General features: G+C 43.7%; 1 non-coding gene across 1 annotated transcript; it reads left to right on the plus strand.

Moving 5' to 3' along the window:
- Positions 1-1848: 1848 nt before the first annotated feature.
- Positions 1849-2043, plus strand: LOC112427040 (U2 spliceosomal RNA). The gene has a single exon (XR_003018461.1). It is a non-coding gene; the product is annotated as a U2 spliceosomal RNA (small nuclear RNA).
- The last annotated feature ends 17913 nt before the right edge of the window (positions 2044-19956 follow it).

The raw sequence follows: 19956 nt of genomic DNA on the forward strand, positions 1-19956 counted from the left end.
GATCACAGCTATCTGCTTTTACATATGATCTTTTCAGCAGCTAGATCTTTGGGTGAATTTGGAAGGTGGTTCAGAGAGGCACAGGCCTCCTTTGCCAATGTGGGAAAGAGAGCTGGTTGTCAGGGAGATGTAGCAGTTCACACATGAGGAGCACTCCATCGTACTTTACCTCGAAGTGGAAAAATTTTTCTTTACTCCTTTGTATAGAAGCAAAATAACAGTGTTGAAGCTTTAAAATATTGTAGAAAATGTTACCCTTTAATTTTTTAATGATGACCCTTAAATGAAGAAAGGGGAAGATGGCCAAAAAGTGTGACGTTCCGAGTGTGAGTTCCGTTTCTGTTACCAATTGGTAACCTTGAGCAAGACTATTTCCTAGTCAATAAAGTGAGGAATAATAATATTCAATTGGACTTTACCATTTTGGGGTAAAAAAAAATGAGTTACATCATTTGAAAGAGCTTTATACATTTTTAAGTTATAATATTTGAAAGAAATGTAATAGTAACAAAAGTAATTTGCCATTGACTATCCAAAGAAGAAATTCTATTTTGCATGGTGACGTTGTTCCCAATTTTTACATGATTTTTCAAGAGGAAAATGGATGGCTCTACTGTGCACAAAACTGTGATGCCCAGGGTTGCCTTAGCTATCGATCCAAGCAGATGGAGAAGAATTAATGGATTCTCAAAGCTGGGGTCACAAGCAGGTGTCACCAGGAAATTCTGCGCTGCTGCCTAAAGACAAGAGGCAAAGATGATAAACTAGAGGAGAGAGAAAGGGGCAGCCAATCCTCTAAGGTGTCTTCAAGGGTCAGAGAGTCTAAGGTGAGGGTAAACTGTAAATAACATTTCCTGGATAGCATAGCTGAATTTGTGGTTTTGTGGCAGGGTGTTAAAATGAAAACCTCAGGCAATTCAACTTAAGTTTGATGATAACAAAAAAGTTTCTATTTTTTGTACCATTTGCAATCACACAGATACCTTTGCTTTCATAACAGTTTCTCTATTATTTCTTCCTTTCCAACATCCTTCACCCCTTATAAAATCTACCTTGGGAGAGTTTGTTGGCTTTCTTAAAGTCATTATTATAGACAAGGTAAATACAGTTTAGCAAAACACTTCACACCTCTCTCTCAAAAAGAAAACTATTTTATTTTATTTTTTAAAAAAAAGGAAAATCGGTCCCATGATGAAGTCTAGAAATTATACTGGCTTTTTAATTAAACATTTTGGTTTTCTTCCTCACAAAATTAATACTTTATACATTCAGTTTAACTGCTAAAGAAAATATACACTGATCCATACTGCCAGATAAAAGTAGTCTACATGGACAAATGACAGAGCATAAGGCCAACAGTCAATCAGAAAGATCAATAGGTGTATATTGTCACACGTTCACAGACATGCTCCAGGCCTCGATGAACCAAAGCAGCTGAATTATTATCTGACTCGCTGTCCCCATACCTCCTGAGCCTATATAAACACATAAGGTCACAGTAATATTAATTCCAAATGGCAGTAGCTCCTAGCACCTCCAGTGTAACACCAGGACCTTAGCCACTCTTCCCAAATCTCCCTTGGTCATTTCTGGGAGTCTCCAGAGTGATGTCTCAGGCATGTTCTGTAACAAATCCACCCGTGTTTGCCTGCTCCTGCTGTCGCTGCTGGCTATCCACTGGGACTTCATACTAGACTGCGGGCCCAAATGGAGAACAGGCACATGTATCTCCTTCCACTGTTCTTGGCCCTTCTATCCTCCTATTTCCTCAACAAAAGAAGCAAGAGAAACTAACAAAAACTTTCTCCTCCTTAAATTGGAAAAAAAAAAAAAAAAGGCTCATTGTTTTTGGCCTTTTGGCCTTTGGCTAAGATCAAGTGTAGTATCTTAGTGAATATCTACAGTTAATATCTGATATGTCCTCTATCTGAGTACAATATACTAAGTGGATTTTCTGCAGCAAGGAGATGGAATAGGAGCTTGCTCCGTTCACCTGACTCATCAACCTGGTGTTGCAGTACTTCCAAAAACGGTGCACTCCCCCCACAAAAAAAAAAAAAAAAAAAAAAAACAGGCTCTAGAATATCAAATGTATCAGTCAAAATAGGCCAAGTTATGCAGCAGAAACAACTGGAAATAATAGCAGTGAAGCACGGCAAAAGATTTACTTCTTGTGTCTTCTATGTGTGTGATGCAGGTGTGAGGGGCTGTCTGCCCATCTGAGTCATCCAGGAAGCCAAGCTGACAGAGGCTCCATCTCTAAATGCTCCATGGGGGGCTGGGCGTGGTGGCTCACCCCTGTAATCCCAGCACTTTGGGAGGCCAAGGCAGGCACATCACTTAAGGTCAGGAGTTCGAGACCAGTCTGGCCAACATAATGAAACCTTGTCTCTACTAAAAATACAAAAATTATGGCCAGGCGCCGGTGGCTCACGCCTGTAATCCCAGCACTTTGGGAGGCTGAGGCAGGTGAATAACAAGGTCAGGAGATCGAGACCATCCTGGCTAACACGGTGAAACCCCATCTCTACTAAAAAATACAAAAAATTAGCCGGGGGTGGTGGCAGGCGCCTGTAGTCCCAGCTACTCAGGAGGCTGAGGCAGGAGAATGGTGTGAACCCGGGAGGCAGAAATTGCAGTGAGCCGAGATTGCGCCACTGCAGTCCAGCCTGGGCGACAGAGCGAGACTCCACCTCAAAAAAAAAAAAAAAAAAAAATTAGCCGGGCATGGGGGTGCACGCATGTAGTCCCAGTTACTCAGGAGGCTGAGGCAGGAGAATCGCTTGAACCCAGGAGGCAGAGATTGCAGTGAGCCTCTGCAACTCTGCACTCCATGCCACTGCACTCCAGCCTGGGTGACACAGCAAGACTCCATCTTAAAAAAATAAATGCTTCATGTCTTCTGTGGCCAGGCTTCTAACTAAAGGCTGCTTACACGTGACACAAATTACTTATGAACACATTTTATCAGCCAAAGGATATCCCATGCTTAGCCTTAAGGGAACAAAAAGTACAATCCTACCACATGCTTGGGAGGAGAGAATCAGAACGTTTGTGAATAGTGCTGACGATCACCAAAGGCACCCATTCCAATTGATGTTCAACCCCTGCGAGGTGTGCACAAGAGCAAACTCTGAACCAGAGTCTCAGTTCAGCTGCAGCTCTTGCTATGCTTAGGAGATAGTAAAATCACTTACTTTGGAAATTGAATCTGTCATCCTAATTTTGTAGGTACCTGCTTTGTAGGCCTTACATAACCTTGTGGGACCAGGGGACCCACACTTAACTGAGAAGAGATATGCTTCCATATTCAAAATTTCACTTCCAAGACCCAAAGAGTACACATACCTTGGAATTTGATCCAGAAAAAAAAAAAAAAAAAAAGGTATTTTTTACTTTCTATTGTGTGTTGTGAAACAGCCACACCTACATTTAGGAGTTGTCACAGTTTCTGAGCATCTGAGATAACATTACCACACAGTCTTTAATTCTGTTGCCTCTTATCCTCACACCTGCTCTGTTAGAAAGGTATCTCCATTTGCAGATGAGAATTGGGGTGATGAATAATTTGCTCCTGTTTGCCGTTCCCTGTATTTTTCAGTTTGGCCTTACTGGCACATTGACCTTACTGACATATTTTGTTCTTCAGTGGGCCCTATTGTCTTTCTTCTTCTCTTTCTCCTTTGCTCTCCCTTTATTGTTGTTTGTTTGTTGTTCAGAGAACACATTTTGCAGCCAATCCTAGACCTCTGTCCTGATTGGCTTTTTCTTTCCAGGCCTCAAGCATCTCCTGTCTGGCTCCACCTACCTTCATCCTGATACTGCAGGTAGGCATCTCCTTGACACCAGCTCCAGAGCCCAGGAGCTGCTCTGCCCAAGATCCACCAGGCTCCTTTCTACCAGCAGACCCAGGTGTGAATGCAGGTTAAATCCCTTACAAAGTGTACAATGTTGAGATTGTATACACTTCAGCCTGACACAGGAATATTAGGGTCATAGGAAGGATACCCTTGCCCTGGCCTGCAGGGAGGGCTAGTGTCAGGATGAGAGGAGAGAAGGAATATAAAAGGACTTCTGCAAATCCGAAGGCATCAAACGACGACCAATGTTAGTTTACTTTCCTTGCGTCCCGTGATGTCCCTAGGCACCTCTCCCTCTGAACCTTCACAGCACCCTTTTTCCAATCTAGTTCTTATCCCCCTGTGCTGAAATTGCCCCTTGACTTGTAAATCTTAAGGCACTTGTGAGTGTCTTAGGGCCAAGGACTCTGTCTAATTGCACTCGGTGCATGCGGTAGGTCCTCAATGAATGATTGCTGAATGAATGAACCAAAGACCCTCTCCAAACTCCCAGTCCAAAGGGCTAAAGTTAAAAGAAACTAACTAAACCCTTTTGGGGGTCTTAATAACAATAGGGCAAGTACGTTCATGTAAATTGGTAAATGAAACCTTTCTGAGAAATGTTTATAACCTTTTAAATGTATAACTTGCAATACTCATGGTTTGTGGGGATTCTATTCAGTAGTCTGGAGAGAGAGAAAGAACTAGAATTCAGGATGTGTCCAGGCCCCTAACTTTCCAGGTTCCCCTTTTATCCAAAATAATACATCCACCTGGAATCCTGCTTTCGGGTGTAAAAGATGCCCATCTGAGGAGTTAGTCACTTGGCATGTTGAAACTTCAGATACTCCAGCGTTCAAGACTTGGGTGTCTCGTAGGAGTCCCAAATTAGCCTGTTGCTAAGTATGGACATACACAAAACTCCCCTTTACGTAACGGAGCATTAACGCCTACTTTATCTCCTACCTCATCATCTGTCACAGTCAAAAAATGGCAGCACAAATTCAAATTCCAAGGAAATTTTAAAAAAACATACATTGCATAGGAATCCCCTTTGAAAGCATCACCTAAAGAAAACTCCTTTGAGCTGTCTTCTGGATTAGGTAAAGTGGGACAGAAAAAGGACAGAAATAAGTGAATTCTGTGGATCCAAAAACCCTAAAAAAAGTTATTTGGGTGAGTAATATCCTGTATCCCACACCTGTTTGGAATAGCTCAAATCCAAAAGTCTTGAGAATATTTCAGATTCAAATTCTGAAAGCTTGAAATTATATTGGTATTATTTCCATATAGGAAGAAGCAATATATTTTCTGCCAAAATATGCGTAAAATTCCCCCTCTCCCTACTTCTAATTTTCTGCCCATGAAACCAATCTACTTTTATACGGTACCTGTTTATATGTTCTAGGGAAATGTTAAACCATTTTGAAATATAGACTTGTTTTAAGTTTAAGAAATGTTTATTCTAAATAGCCAGCACTTTCTACAAATATGGGTAATAATCTTTAAATCAGCAAACTTATACCATCAGCCAGGCATGGTGGCTCATGCCTGTAATCCCAGCACTTTGGGAGGCCAAGGGAGGCAGATCACTTGCGGTCAGGAGTTTGAGACCAGCCTGGCCAACATGGTAAAACCCCATCTCTACTAAAAACGTTTAATATAAAAACTAGCCAGGCATGGTGGTGCATGCCAATAGACCCAGCTACTTGGGAGGCTGAGACATGAGAATTGCTTCAACCTGGCAGGCAGAGGTTGCAGTGAGCCAAGACTGTGCCACTGCACTCCAACCTGGGCAACAGGGTGAGACTCTGTTTAAAAAAATAAAATAAAATAAAATTTAAAAGATTTATACAATCAATTTAGGATAAACTAACACAAACTTACATGCCATCTTAAGGAGTGTTGGTTTCCTGCATAAGCCAAAATAATTAATGTAATCCTCCTAATTGATTCATTCCATATATTTATTAAACATCTATAATGTGCTACTGTTCTGGGTGTCGGGGATATAGCAATATATCCTCTAAAGTCCATACCAATAGGGAGTTTACATTCCAGCAGCAAGAGAACAAACACAAGCAAAATATGTAAATTAGATGGTGGCAAGTGCTGTGGTTGATTGCATTAATGGCCCTAACTCTTCATTCTCCCTCTCTCCATTCCCTTTGTCATGTTTTCTGCAAGTGAGTGGGGCTTTTTCCCCTTTCCCTTGACTTTGAGGTTGGCCATGTGACCTGCTTTGACCAACAGAATGAGGTAGAAATGACAGCATGCCTGCTCCTGGCTATTTATTCTAGAGAAACAAGAGGCTTTCATGACTCCAAGGCCTTTCTTGCTGTTTTGCCATTGCGTGAGAACATGCCCAGGCTGGTCTGCGGGTTCAACAAGATAAGAGATACGGAGCAGAGCTGCTTCAGCGAAGCTTCCTCAGTCCCACTCAGTGCCCCAGGAGACTCTCAGATGCACATATGAGCCCAGCCAGCATAAGCAGAGCCACCCAATGTGCCCAGCCTAGATCTGCTGACCTCCAGTGGACCCCGGATGCACGAGCTAAAATTATAAATGGTCATTGTGTGAGATTGAGTTTGGGGGCTGTTTGTTATACCTTGGTAGTTAACCAGTACAAGTGCTTCATAAGAAAAAAACAAAACAGTGAAGAGGATAGAGGGTACTGCGTGGTAGTGGTGATGCTGGGGTCAATTTCGAATACCTTCCTTGTATACAGTTATTTTTAAAATATAACACTTTTTTAGTGACTCTAAAGATACCTCTCTTTCCAATGATTGAGAGGTTCTTATGTTCATTACCTAGTGTCTCCATTATGTATTTGGTACTCTCATCCAGGTAGTACATGGACCCAAACAAATATGAGGCAAAAAAAAAAAAAAAAAAAAAGCTAATGTGTTCTGGTGTGAGAAGCAGAGCAGAAATGAACACCCTTCTCCAGTTCCAATCCAGCTACACATCCCTGTTCTTTCTCATGTTTGAAGTGCAGTGTGGAAACTCAAATATTCTCTTCTTAATGTAGCATCCTGTGGTTCACTACAGCTCAATTAAAACCTTCCCCAGAGGCATTCTTTCCTAAATTATTACAAACTCACTTAAGGTTAAAGGCAGGGGGTTTAGCCAATAGAAGTCTATTAGGAAATTTGGACAACAGAGTTCTTCCAATACACTTCTTGATGTAAAGAGACCATCTTTCGGCTGGGCTCATGCCTGTAATCCCAGCACTTTGGGAGGCTGAGATGGGCGGATCACGAGGTCAGGAGATCGAGACCATCCTGGCTAACACGGTGAAACCCCGTCTCTACTAAAAATACAAAAAATTAGCTGGGTGCGGTGGCAGGCCCCTGTAGTACCAGCTACTCAGGAGGCTAAGGCAGGAGAATGACGTGAACCCGGCAGGCGGAGCTGGCAGTGAGCCAAGATTATGCCGCTACACTCCAACCTGGGGAACAGAGAGAGACTCTGTCTCAAAAAAAAAAAAAAAAAAGAGAGAGAGAGAGCATCTTTCAAAGATTCTTTTAAATTATTATAAATGTAGGTAGTGCTGTTGTTCTGGGGAGCTCCAATCCCTTCCCAAGTAAGCCAGTGTGGTGGTGAGCACCTGTAGTCCTAGGTACTTGGGAGGCTGAGGCATAAGGATCACTTGAGCCCAGGAATTCAAGGCTGTAATGAGTTATGACTGAACCATTGCACTCCAGCCTGGACAGAGTGAGACCCTGTCCAAAAAAGAAACAAAAAAAGCCTTTCGAAATTAACTTCCCTACCCTCTGGTAAGGTGAATGCGGGTTCCATAAGAGTCCTTATGTCCTCCTACCTAAAAATGGGGACTAAGAAAGTCCCAGCCCAGCTTCAATTTCCCATTGCCTACAAATCCTAAACATATATTATACTTTCCATCTTTGTTACAAAATGATAGTTTCTGTGGAAACAAAGTCACTAGTCCCAGTGCACAGTTCTAGAAAATTTTAGTGGCTAGAATTGGTTCCAATACAGTCTCAGCCAAAGATGATGAATGTATAAAGGTGCAGGAAAAAAATTCCTCTGGATCCCTTGTCTTCTAGGGAGTTACCTGTTGGTGGCTCCAGCGTACTGGGGGAAAGGTGCAAGAGTGGTTGCTGCTTTTTTTTTTAATTCAAAAGCCCCCACCTCTTGCAGATCCAGAGCTTCTTGATGGAGGTATTTTCAAGGGCTTCTAAAACTACTGTCTTTTCAAATGTCCTCTTCCTTTGTCTTTTATGGATTTGAACAATTTAGATCATATTTCACAGTTGTGTGATCTTGGGAAAATCACTTAACTTCTCTGAGCCTCAAATTCTTCACTAATAAAATAAGAAAGTTTCTCCCTGTTCCAACATGCTGCAATTTAAGTACACGTTTAAGCTACTGAATCCAAACTAAACACATGATAACTTTCAGCCTACTACAGGCTATCGTTCTGGATACAGACCAGCTGAGTCAAAGTAGTTCAATAAAATGAATTAGATTAGATCTTTCATCTTTTTTTTTTAAGTCTTAACAGTCCTCCTTAAACCGTTTTTATGTTCAGCCTCACAATTTTTACAAGCAATGACCAAGCTGTAAATAGTTAAGGATTTCAAAGCCCTCCTCAGACCCAAACAATTTGGCTTTTTAGACTTCTGAATAAAATGATAAGCTAAAAGGTCTGTAGGAGAGCATCAGAAGTCTTCAGCAGGCCTTTTCCCGTCCAGGCTCTTATTCGGTGACCAGGCTGGTAAAATTTCCTCTGTGAATGCTTAGTATCTCCAAGCCAGACCTAGTAGCTACTGGTTCCCAGTCAATTGCTATTCACACTCACACATCTGCACAGATAAAGCCACTTTAAACATCATGCTGTGGGGTCCTGACATGATGACAGAGCCACCAGCTGTCGGGGCACTGCACTGAATTGGGGACACAAACCCCATTTTCCTATGTAAATTGGCCTGGACGCTGCTTCGGCCCCCAACAAAAGGGATAGTCCTGTTAAATGGGGCCATCTGGCCGTCCTCCGGCCCCAGCGACACCTCCGGGATGGGGCGAGCGGGAGTGATCTTCGGGGGGCCAGGAAGGTAGCGCGGTAGAGCGCAGCTGTCACCCCGGCCCCAGGGGTCCTGCCCACAGAGGTTGGGGGCGAGCAGATTCGCGGTGGTCTTAAGCCTGGGGGCCCGGGACGCCTGAGGGTCTCACAGCGCACTCCCGGGGTGGGGGAGGGCGCGCTTTGTTCCTGGGCCCCAATGGGGCGAGGCGCCCGAGCCTTGGGCAGAGTCTCTGCTGCGTCCCCAGGGCCCCAGGGCAGCTCCCGCCTGGCCGCGAACAGCCGCGGGCGCCTCCATAGCAACAGCGTGGGAGCTCCGCAAACCGGGAAGAGGAGCGGGGGAGGAGGGGAGGAGGGGAACAGGGGAGGAGGGGCGAGGAGGAGGGGAGCAGGGAGAAGGGGAGCAGGGAGAAGGGGCGCAGGGGAGGAGCTGGGGCAGGAAGAAAGACCGGGGGCGGCGGCGTGGATGGGGGCAGGGAGAAGGAGCGCGGGAGGGGGAGCGGGAGGAACAGAGGCGGGGAGCGCTGGCGGGAGAGGGGAAGGAGTGGGGGAGCCAGAGCTGGGAGGAGCGCGGGACGGAGAGCCGGGTAGGAGCCGGGATGAGGGCGCGGCCCCGGGCGAACCCGTCCAGCCCTCCAGGGCTGGGTGCCCGGGCCAGATTCTCCAGCCGAATTCCTGCCCCAGCTGCCTGGGGGAGGGAGGCGCGGGAGCCGGAGCGGGCGGGGACCGCGCAGGCCCGTGGGACACCGGGCGCTGGGAGGAGGCGCGGGGCTGCGGGCGGCCGGGAGGGAGCGAGGTCCTGCTGCCGCTGCCGCCCACCCCAGCCTGGGAAGAGCAGCGCCCCGGGAGCGGGCCTAGGGCTCTCTCCCTTGGCGAGAGGACCCCTCCTAAGCGGCACCCGCCTTCCCATCCTCACCCAGAGCAGCCCTCAGTCCCCCGGGGACGTGCAGACCCTCGTCCCGACGGGCTGCGAGCCAGGCCCCCGGAGGGGAGGCGCCGGCCGCCGAGGGAATTCCGAGCTAAGTCTCGCTTTCGCCTGGAGTGTTTTCACCAGAGAATATTTTCCGTTACACAACTATTAGAAAGGTGATGTGGGTTTTCGTTTTCAGTCCACCCCTCACCCCAAATCAGGGACCTCGTGGAGAAAACATATTACTAATGCTAAGCTTGGAATTTTAAACAATGTTTTCTGATAACCAGCTGAAAATGTTTGGGAGAAGCCGAGTCACAAACAGATCATCATTCTTAAGTACTGTTTGCTAAGCGCCAGCTTGCACAAGATATTTCACAAAGCTGGCGAACTGGACGCGATCCTTGCTCTCGAAGAGTTTGCCACAGAAATGGACAATTACATTCAGAAAGGCATTTTTGAATAGCTCTTATGACGTGGTGTTAAAGGTGTGGAAAAAAAGCTTATTTCAGACATGAGTATTTCCAGAGAAAATCTATAGATAAGTGCTGTATATTTTATTTTAAAAACCATTATAAAAAGCAAAGAGAAGAAAAATAAACTTTTGGAAGTTCTCAGCTAACATGGCTTATGGGAAAATGAAAATAAACCTAATTGAAAAAACAGCGCTCACCATAAATAGGTTTAGCTTTCAGGCAGGGAACATGGTTTAAAAAAAAACAAAACACCAGCAGAAAATTCACCAATCAAATGTAAGATTGTCCATGTTTCCTAAAGCAAAGGTCAAAGAATCCTTGGAAGCCCTAAAAAACACTTTCTGTGGATAGAGTCCGAGCTTTTGTTTTGCTGTTTGTTCTGAAAATCCAAATCGGTAACCCCTGTTTTCAGGTATTATCCAAAGGAACATTTTTTGGTTTCTTCTACCCACATACTCCCAAATTAGGCATCTACCTTAAAGTAACAGGAAAACTCGTGGGTTTGTAATTGTGTGATATCCCATCTGGTTTCAACTCTGTCGCTGACCAAAAAGAAAAGATGAAAAATGTAAGCAAATTCTGTAAACTGTAAGTTTATCTATAAAACTCTAAATGTTCACTAATCTTGACATAACATGCATGACTTCTAGAATTAGATTCCCAACTAGTTGACATGTAGCATTTTGTGACGGTTCCCTGAATTCCAGGCACTATTCTTTTTTTTTTTTTTGAGACGGAGTCTCACGCTGTTGCCCAGGCTGGAGTGCAGTGGCGCGATCTCGGCTCACTGCAAGCTCCGCCTCCTGGGTTCACGCCATTCTCCTGTTCCAGGCACTATTCTAAGCAATTTATAGACATTTGCATTTTACTGAATTATCTTAAACTTAGAAGACAGGTACTGTTATTATGCCATTTGATAGATGAGGAAACTGAAGTTTTGAAAGGGCATAAAACCTGCCCAGATTTGCCCAATAGTAGTCAACAGGGTTGGGTCAAAGACCCCAAACCTACCATCTCTGAGCAGTTAGTTTGTTCCCTGACTACACATTCCACAAGAGCAGAACCTCCCTCAAATCTCATCTAGAATAATATGGATTCTAAGTGTGGGCAAAAAAAAAAAAAACTTACGAATTAATTGAATTTCTCACTTTTGTCCAATTTTTCTGGCAGTAGACAGACATGTAAATTCAAGAATCAGTATTTTTAAGTGTTCCTCAGTAGTTATTATCCAAACCTTTTTCATTCAAGGAGTCGAAAACTGTGCAATAGCAATATTATAAAAAGGCTTTGAAAGATAATCATTATACTGACTTTGATATAGCAAAATGGCAGAGATAAGAGTACATTTGTTTTAAGAAACTAAGCAAGTAGACCAGCCTGGCCAACATGATGAAACTCCCGTCTCTACTAAAAATACAAAAATTAACCAGGCAAGGTGGTGGGCGCCTGTAGTCCCAGCTACTCGGGAGGCTGAGGCACAAGAGTCGCTTGAACCCAGGAGGCGGAGGTTGCAGTGAGCCAAGATGACGCCACTGCATTCCAGCCTGGGCGACAGAGTGAGATTTTGTCTGAAAAAAAAAAAAAAAAAAAAACAGCAGCAAGTAAAAAAGTCTTTAAAGACATGGGATACTGCCTTCCACCTACATTAATACTATTACTGATTCTTTGCACAAATTCTTAATGTAGCTTCACATGATTATTTAGAACTGTGACAATATTTAAAAGACATATTCTGAATTCACTCATAAACCATCTTTTTAGAATTTGGTTATATCCTGTTGGATAACATTGACTTGTTTCTTTATTTTCTATCAAAATCTGACCACAACCTTAAATTCTTAGGCAACTACAAATTAGGAGGAATAGACTAAGCATCATTTGACGTTTGCCTGCACATCAGTCAAGTGGGGGTTCAGAGTCATCTGCTGAATTTGGCCTCTGTAAGTGAATAATGAGAATATATCCACCTTTAAAATCTTTTGCCTTTGCATCTTTTCTTCTGTCTCAGTCAGTCCTGTGGCCCTTTCCTGGACTGGGTGAAGGGAACAACACAGCAGTGGGTGACTGAGGAAAGGGAGCATGAAAGAAACAAAATGGGAACATTTGGGACGGAGGTGGCCAAAAGATTGGCTTTTCCCTGAGCAGAGTCACCAAGACCAGGGGCTAATCGTAGGCTGGGCTCAGGATGAGGGCGAGATAGGGAGACGAGATGAGAATCAGTATTGGTACTGCCAGTGTTTTTAGGCGGAGCACTAAAAGGAAGAGGTTTTTTTCAGGCGTGGCTCAGGAGCAAGCTTGAATTTCAGTTGACTTGACTGGGGGCGGGGTAAGACTCCTCCAAGGTAAGCAGGTTCAAGAGGCCAGGCCCCCAGGAAGTTTGAGAGAGCAGGGACTTACTCTGCTCTCTTCCTGCTGCTGACAATCTGAAGGGGAAAGGGGGTGTTTGCCTGCAGCCAGAGCCATTCTCCCTGATGGCCCTGTGAGCCTGTCCAGAGGGAGGGAGCCAGGGAAGAAGGGGACAGGCAGATGCCTTCTGGCCCACCCCTCCTTCTGCTAGAACTGATTGCAGTTTTAAATCTTTTTGTTTCTTCCAATTTTCTAAAAAGGTTTTCCCCTTAGGAAAATACTCCCTCATGAACGTTAGTCCAAAAAGTGCTTTTTTCCCCTTTTTCAGAATTTAGAGGGAAAAATACCCTGTGACTATTTTTAACACATGTGAGAGAGAAGAGATTCTTTTTTTCTTTGCTTAAATATTCTGATATTCCCATCACTGGTAACTGACATTTCTCAAAACTAAAAGTGAAATTTCCCAGTAGGGTCTCCAGTCTGAATAAGATTTATTAGAAAATAGGAATGAAGAGATCAGGAGGGGGAGAGAGAGACTAAAAATTTTTCAGGGGATTTCAGTTTTTATTTCAGCAAAAGTTCCTTTTAATTGAATTCATAAGCAACATTTGAATTCATACACTAACATTATTGTATGCCTTATTTTTTCTTTTTATACCTACAGACTGATTTTTGGATCTGAAATTTGAAGGAATACAACTGAATGATTTTCCTCCCTTACTGAGGAGGTCAAACAAAAAGAAGACATTTAATCAATATAGAGTTTAGGTCAATCAACTCAAAGTGACTAGATGAAAGCCTAGAATTTAAACATTAAACATCTACTGAGCGGAATACCTAATTAGTATTGATCACCAAATAATTCTAAGCACATGTGCTGTTTACATAGAAAGGAAGCAGTACATTTTCTTAGAAAAAGCAACAACATTATATCTGGACCTGATTAGCATGAGGTAAAGAAAAAAGGCCTTATAAAATGAGACTCGTGACACCACCACATTAGAAAATAACTTCGCTGGACAGGACACATTATTTAGCGGAAACTGTAATCGTGTCCAGGGATGGAAGACAGGACTTGGGGTGAGGGCTATGCCAGGAGAGAAGTCTGAACAGGGACAGGAGCGACAGGCTGAAGCACATGACTGGACTTTTCTGACCTGATAGAACAGCTGGCAACTTTTTGAGCAAGATGCGGCGCATGGTTACTTTGTGTGAGATGTGAGTGATGAAGTTACAAACATGACCTGCAGTCCTCATATTGAGCCTCCAATATGCCACCCATCTATACACTGTATTATACTGCGCTGATTTTACAGGGAGGAGACTGAGGATTAGGGAGGCCCAGTAACTAACCTAAGGACACCCAGATTGTCAATGGCAAAGGTGGAATTCCATCTGGGTTCTCCCTCTTCATCTCCCCATAGTAATGATTAGTTAGTGGGGGGTGAAGAGGAGCCTTCCCAAACACCCAAGGAAAAGTACACTTGGACAAGCACATTTCAGCCACTCAGCTAAAGCTTCCTTCATCTACTTTGTGTTACTGGTGTCATTAGAAGAAGGCTCACAGCTGGGGTTTCCGAGCTCAAAGAAAGTTGCTGACTTTCTTTGTAGACTGAAGTTTGAGATAATACCATCTCCTTTTCCCTTAGTCTGGTGGAAGGCAGAGGCTATTTCTGAGGCATCCATACATGCTTAGACCTATCCAGAGGACTGACCGCACGCAGCTCTTGGTTTTGAACCAAAAATTTTGGCTAATTCACCTTGAGAGAGTGACCGTTGGTTAGAAGATGAGTAGAAGGAGAAGAAAAATCCTTAGCCAATTGATTAGTTGAAACTTGAATAAAGATAGAGGACAATATTAATACTGTTACTATTAACATGTAATTGAAGAATTGTCTTTTTGTAGAATTTACTAATTTGGAAATCACTGGCCTATTTGTTTATGGCCTGAGGGGGTGAGAGAGACAGGAACTGGGGAGGGAAGGCTTCCCTGAGGAACTGCATGTTCATTTGTTAGGGCCAAGCTTGAGGAGCACTTCGGAGAGAGGTTTCTCGGAGGGGCGGGCCAGCTGGCGCAAGGACCCTGTGAAGCCCACACATTTGATTTTGCTGGAATTTACCCATTTTTCTCTTTTCTAAGAACCGTACTTCCTAAAAAACTGATCTTGCCCATTAGACTACACTAGACAAGCGTATTTCTGCCCCTTTTAATGTGATGACTTTACAATGTTTACTGGGGGAGTTTATTGTTGGGGCTCAGGGACATAGGCATACTTCATCGTGCCCAAGGGCAAGTGCATCCTGGCCTCAGAAGGAACTGGGTGAAATCCCCAAAGCTAGCAGGAAAGAGGCAGAACACCTTCCCCATTTCTGCTTTTTGTCTGTTTTTTTCTCTTCATGAAGCTTCTTTTCACCTCTGCAGACCAGCTTTGTGTTCCTCTGAACACGTGATCAATTGTGATCACAGAAAAGCTTAGTTTCTATCACCTCAGTTCTGGGTACACCACTAACTGGCCATCTTGACTCTTATTGCCAAATATGGGGTCAAAAAAAAAATTGACTGATTCCACCTCAGTCAAGTATTCACCTCTGAGCCAATCATCTGTAGCCAAGAATGTTGATTTTAAATAGCTGATTTTGGGCCAGGCGCGGTGGCTCAAGCCTGTAATCCCAGCACTTTGGGAGGCCGAGACGGGCGGATCACGAGCTCAGGAAATCGAGACCATCCTGGCTGACACGGTGAAACCCCGTCTCTACTAAAAATAAATACAAAAAACTAGCCGGGCGTGGTGGCAGGCGCCTGTAGTCCCAGCTACTCGGGAGGCTGAGGCAGGAGAATGGCGTGAACCCGGGAGGCGGAGCTTGCAGTGAGCCGAGATCTCGCCACTGCACTCCAGCCTGGGCGACAGAGCGAGACTCCGTCTCAAAAAAAAAAAAAAAAAGATAGCTGATTTTGAGTTAGGGAGAAGCGGTTTCTCCTTGCACCAGGTTAAGTAGACAGTGTCCAAACTCCCTGTGACTTTCCACATCATGTTTTGCTCTCCATACCTTGACTTCCAGATTCTCTAAAATATACTTATATCCATGTTCCATGTTAACTGCTACTTACTACCATGACTTTAAAAATAATAATACACCAGGTGTGGTGGCTCACGTCTGTAATCCCAGCACTTTGGGAAGCTGAGGTGGGCAGATCACTTGAGGTCAGGAGTTCGAGATCAGCCTGGCCAACATGGTGAAACTCCGCCTCTACTGAAAATACAAAAATTAGCCAGGTGTGGTGGCATGCACCTGTAATCCCAGCTACTCGGGAGGCTGAGGTGGGAAAATCGCTTGAACCCAGGAGGCAGAGGTTGCAGTGAGCCAAGATCACAACACTGCACTCCAGCTTGGGTGACAGAGCAAGACTCCGTCTCAAAAATAAATATATAATAAAAATAAAAATAAAATAAATACAAATAGAAGGGAAAAATTAGTCTATTAGTGTCCTTTTAGGATTCAATTAAACATCTGTTTCCCCCACCTTTGTTTATCTTAGAGATCATCTAATTCACTCTATTACAAACCAGAGCTGTTAAGTGACTTACCTGGGGTCATACATTTGTGGCAGAACCCTCTGTACAGGGTTTTTGTTTTTTTTTTTTTTTTTTTCAGTTATAAAGTTCTGCCTCCTACCGAGGTTTGTGTCTGGACCCCCGGGACAAAATAAGAAAGGACATTGCAGGAATCTCACCTAACCTATTATGTCTCAGCTCAGGGGAAAACTTCACAGATGGGATCAGTCTGGCATAAGCATACCATGGAACAGATGTTTCAAGGGGGCAGGACTTGGATGACCAGGTCTCAGAAGAAAGGCTTAGTCTAAGTCTCTGTGCATTCTGGAGAGGCCTTGCTCACCAGAAAGCCCAATGTTGGTGTTGAGCTGCTGCCCACCTTAGGGCACAATGAACCCTATTCTGCTGGAAGAGTTGTTCCATCAAAGAAATGGGATTTTTCTCAGAAGTCTCATGCAAATATTAATTCATTCAGACAAAAGCAGATGAATGACACTGGGTGACTTTGAACCACTATTCAACTGACTTTGGGCCTCCATTATCAAATAAAATGGTTGGATAAGAACTAGGCAACTTCCATGACGGCTCATAGCTCTAAAATCCCATGATTCCAGAATAAGTAAATAGAAATAACAGAAGAAATTCATCAGACCAAAAAACACAAAACAGACATTAAGTCCTCAGGCTACATGCAATTTTTAAAATTCAGGCATTTTTTTAAAAAAAATCCCAAATAATTAAAAGCTTTAAATTTTTAAGAAAATGATCTTATAACCACTGCATGAAACACTATCAACGATAAATTGTTTTTTTTTTTTTTTTTTTGAGACGGAGTCTCGCTCTGTCGCCCAGGCTGGAGTGCAGTGGCCGGATCTTGGCTCACTGCAAGCTCCGCCTTCCGGGTTCACGCCATTCTCCTGCCTCAGCCTCCCGAGTAGCTGGGACTACAGGAGCCCGCCACCTCGCCCGGCTAGTTTTTTGTATTTTTTAGTAGAGATGGGATTTCACCGTGTTAGCCAGGATGGTCTCGATCTCCTGACCTCGTGATCCACCCGTCTCGGCCTCCCAAAGTGCTGGGATTACAGGCTTGAGCCACCACGCCCGGCCAGATAAATTGTTTTTTAAATTATGAAAATAAAACTCGCCGGGCATGGTGGCTCACGCCTGTAATCCCAGCACTTTGGGAGGCTGAGGTGGGTGGATCATGAGGTCAAGAGTTCAAGACCAGCCTGGCCAACATGGTGAAACCCCATCTCTACTGAAAAATACAAAAATTAGCCGAGAGTGGTGGTGCGCAGCTGTAGTCCCAGCTACTCGGGAGGCTGAGGCAGGAGAATTGCTTGAACCCAGGATGTGGAGGTTGCAGTGAGACGAGATCGTGCCACTGCATTCCAGCCTGGGTGACACAGCGAGACTCTGTCAAAAAAAAAAAAAAAAACTCTACATATTAAATTTTAGGACACAGCAAGTGATTCCCTTCTGCCTCCTATGACACTCTTAAAAATAGATTACCTCATGGTAATAATACCTGTTCTAGAGTAGAAAAATACCCATCCTACATGGGAAGACATTGAAATACCATGCTCATGAGACCATAACCTAAAGTTTCAAGCAGGAGACAAAACTGGAATTTTTTGAAATCAATTTTTTGAAATCAATTTTGTTATCCAATACTACTTTCATTTGATTTTTTAAAGATTAATGATAAAAATTAAAAATAAAAAAATAAAAACACAAAAGTACAAAAAAGGCTAATGATGAAACTGCACATTTAGTAGCACTTTGGGAGGCCTAGGCAGGCAGATCATTTGAGGTCAGGGGTTCGAGACCAGCCTGGCCAACATGATGAAACCCCATCTGTACTAAAAATACAAAAATTAGCCAGGCATAGTGGCATATGCCTGTAGTCCCAGCTACTCGGGAGGCTGAGGCAGGAGAATAGCTTGAACTGGGGAGGTGGAGGTTGCAGTGAGCCAAGATGCCGCCCGCCACTGCACTCCAGTCTGGGTGACAAGAGTGAAATTCCGTCTCAAAAACAAACAAACAAACAAACAAAAAAAACAAATTAAAGATGATACGGAATTCTCTAATTATGCAGTTTAAGCTTAAATATTTGAAAATATGAGTAAACTTATTTCCCTCAAAAATGCCAAAATTGCCATCAAATAGACTCATCTATTTTTAGGAACTTTGAAAGTATAAAAGTTGACAATTTTTCTTCATGATTGCCAATTTGAAAAACATCCTATTTAAGAGTGTGTCCGCGTGTGTGTGTGTTAGTGTGTCTACCTGTTCCTTGGTGTGTGACTGTGCCTGTATAACTGTGCTGATGGGGCTAAGTGTGACCACCGCATGGAGTAATGAAGAAAGACCTGTGTTTCACTATGTAAGAAAAAATATCTAGTTTCTTCAAAAAAGAGAAAAATCCCTATTTACTTACTTCCTCATGAAGGACTCCTTCAGAAGGAGCCATGAGGTATGAAAAGGGTGTTATTTCTAGGCAGTGTTTCCAAAATTGTAGTAGGGTAGATAATTTTATGTGGCATATGAATAAACATTTTTATTTGAATAATTATGCTTTTATTTTTATCATTCCTCCCCACTCTCTCCTTCAACACTCATAGCCTTGGTACCACCGTCTGCCTGGGATCACTGGTTTTATTCACAGCATCTATTTGGGTCCTCATGTCTGCCGCCACCCGCCAGGCCCTAAAGGTCACACCTCGCTGCCTACTCCCCACATAATTCTCTGCATCTTTTCTGACCCTATATCCCTGTGTTCTCTAACTAGAGGAACCCTTACCTGTGTCCTCTGCAACTCACAATGAATCATCGGCCAAAACTCAGTTTAGAGAACTAAGTCTAACTGTCTTTCCAAAAAAGCAAAGCCATTCCCTGTTAACCAAGAATTATAGGTGACAGTGAATGGCTTGCTTTCTATTTCAATTATTTATTGCTATGTAACAAATTGCCCAAACTTAGTGGCTTAAAACAACAGCCACTTTGTTTGCTTTCTAGCTTCTGTAGACTGATAGCTCAGCTGGCAGTTCTCGGTGTCTTTCAAAAGATGCCTGGAACTAGAGGCTCCAGGAAGCCCCACCAGGAGGCCAGCCTCCTCCCTCTCCAATGCAAGATATGTGGTCTCTCTGTGTGGTAGTTTGGGGGTCCCAGAAGAGACGGAAAATGGAAACTTCCAGGCCTTCTCAGGACGTAAGCCAAGAGTTGCCACAGCGTCACTGCTGCCACCTTCTATTCATTAAGCAGTCTCAAAACCAGGCCATATTCAAGGAGAGAAGAGATTAATTCCACCTCTGAGGGGTTGGGGGTGGTGATAAAGAATTTGCAATCTTTTTAAACCCATCCCAGTTTCTCAAACAGGAGAGTTCCTTTTAGTTTTCTATGCAGAACACTTTGAGAGTTTCTAAATCTATTTACTATTCTTTGGGATAGACTTAAGTTCCCTGGGTAGAAAAAGTGTGATGTTTCCCCAGAGCAGTACAACATTGAGGTCAGGAGCTGGTTCAGACACACTGTAAGTGATTATAAAATTATGTACACATGAGTACATATAAATACTACTTGCCTTTCAAACAACACGCTGAAATCCAAGTTTTACAACCGTAAACCTCACTTTGAAGGCGCTCTCACATTCTCTACTTTCTTAGAAATTAAAATTTATTTTCCAGTCCAGGCTGTGGCAGTCACCGAGGAAGGAGGCCAGCTCAGCTTGGCAGTGCCAGGGACACGGCCTTGGGGAACACCCCCCACAGACTGTGAGTTCCTTCAG

Source organism: Macaca nemestrina, chromosome 8, assembly GCF_043159975.1.
Source record: "Macaca nemestrina isolate mMacNem1 chromosome 8, mMacNem.hap1, whole genome shotgun sequence".
Classification (NCBI taxonomy): domain Eukaryota; kingdom Metazoa; phylum Chordata; class Mammalia; order Primates; family Cercopithecidae; genus Macaca; species Macaca nemestrina.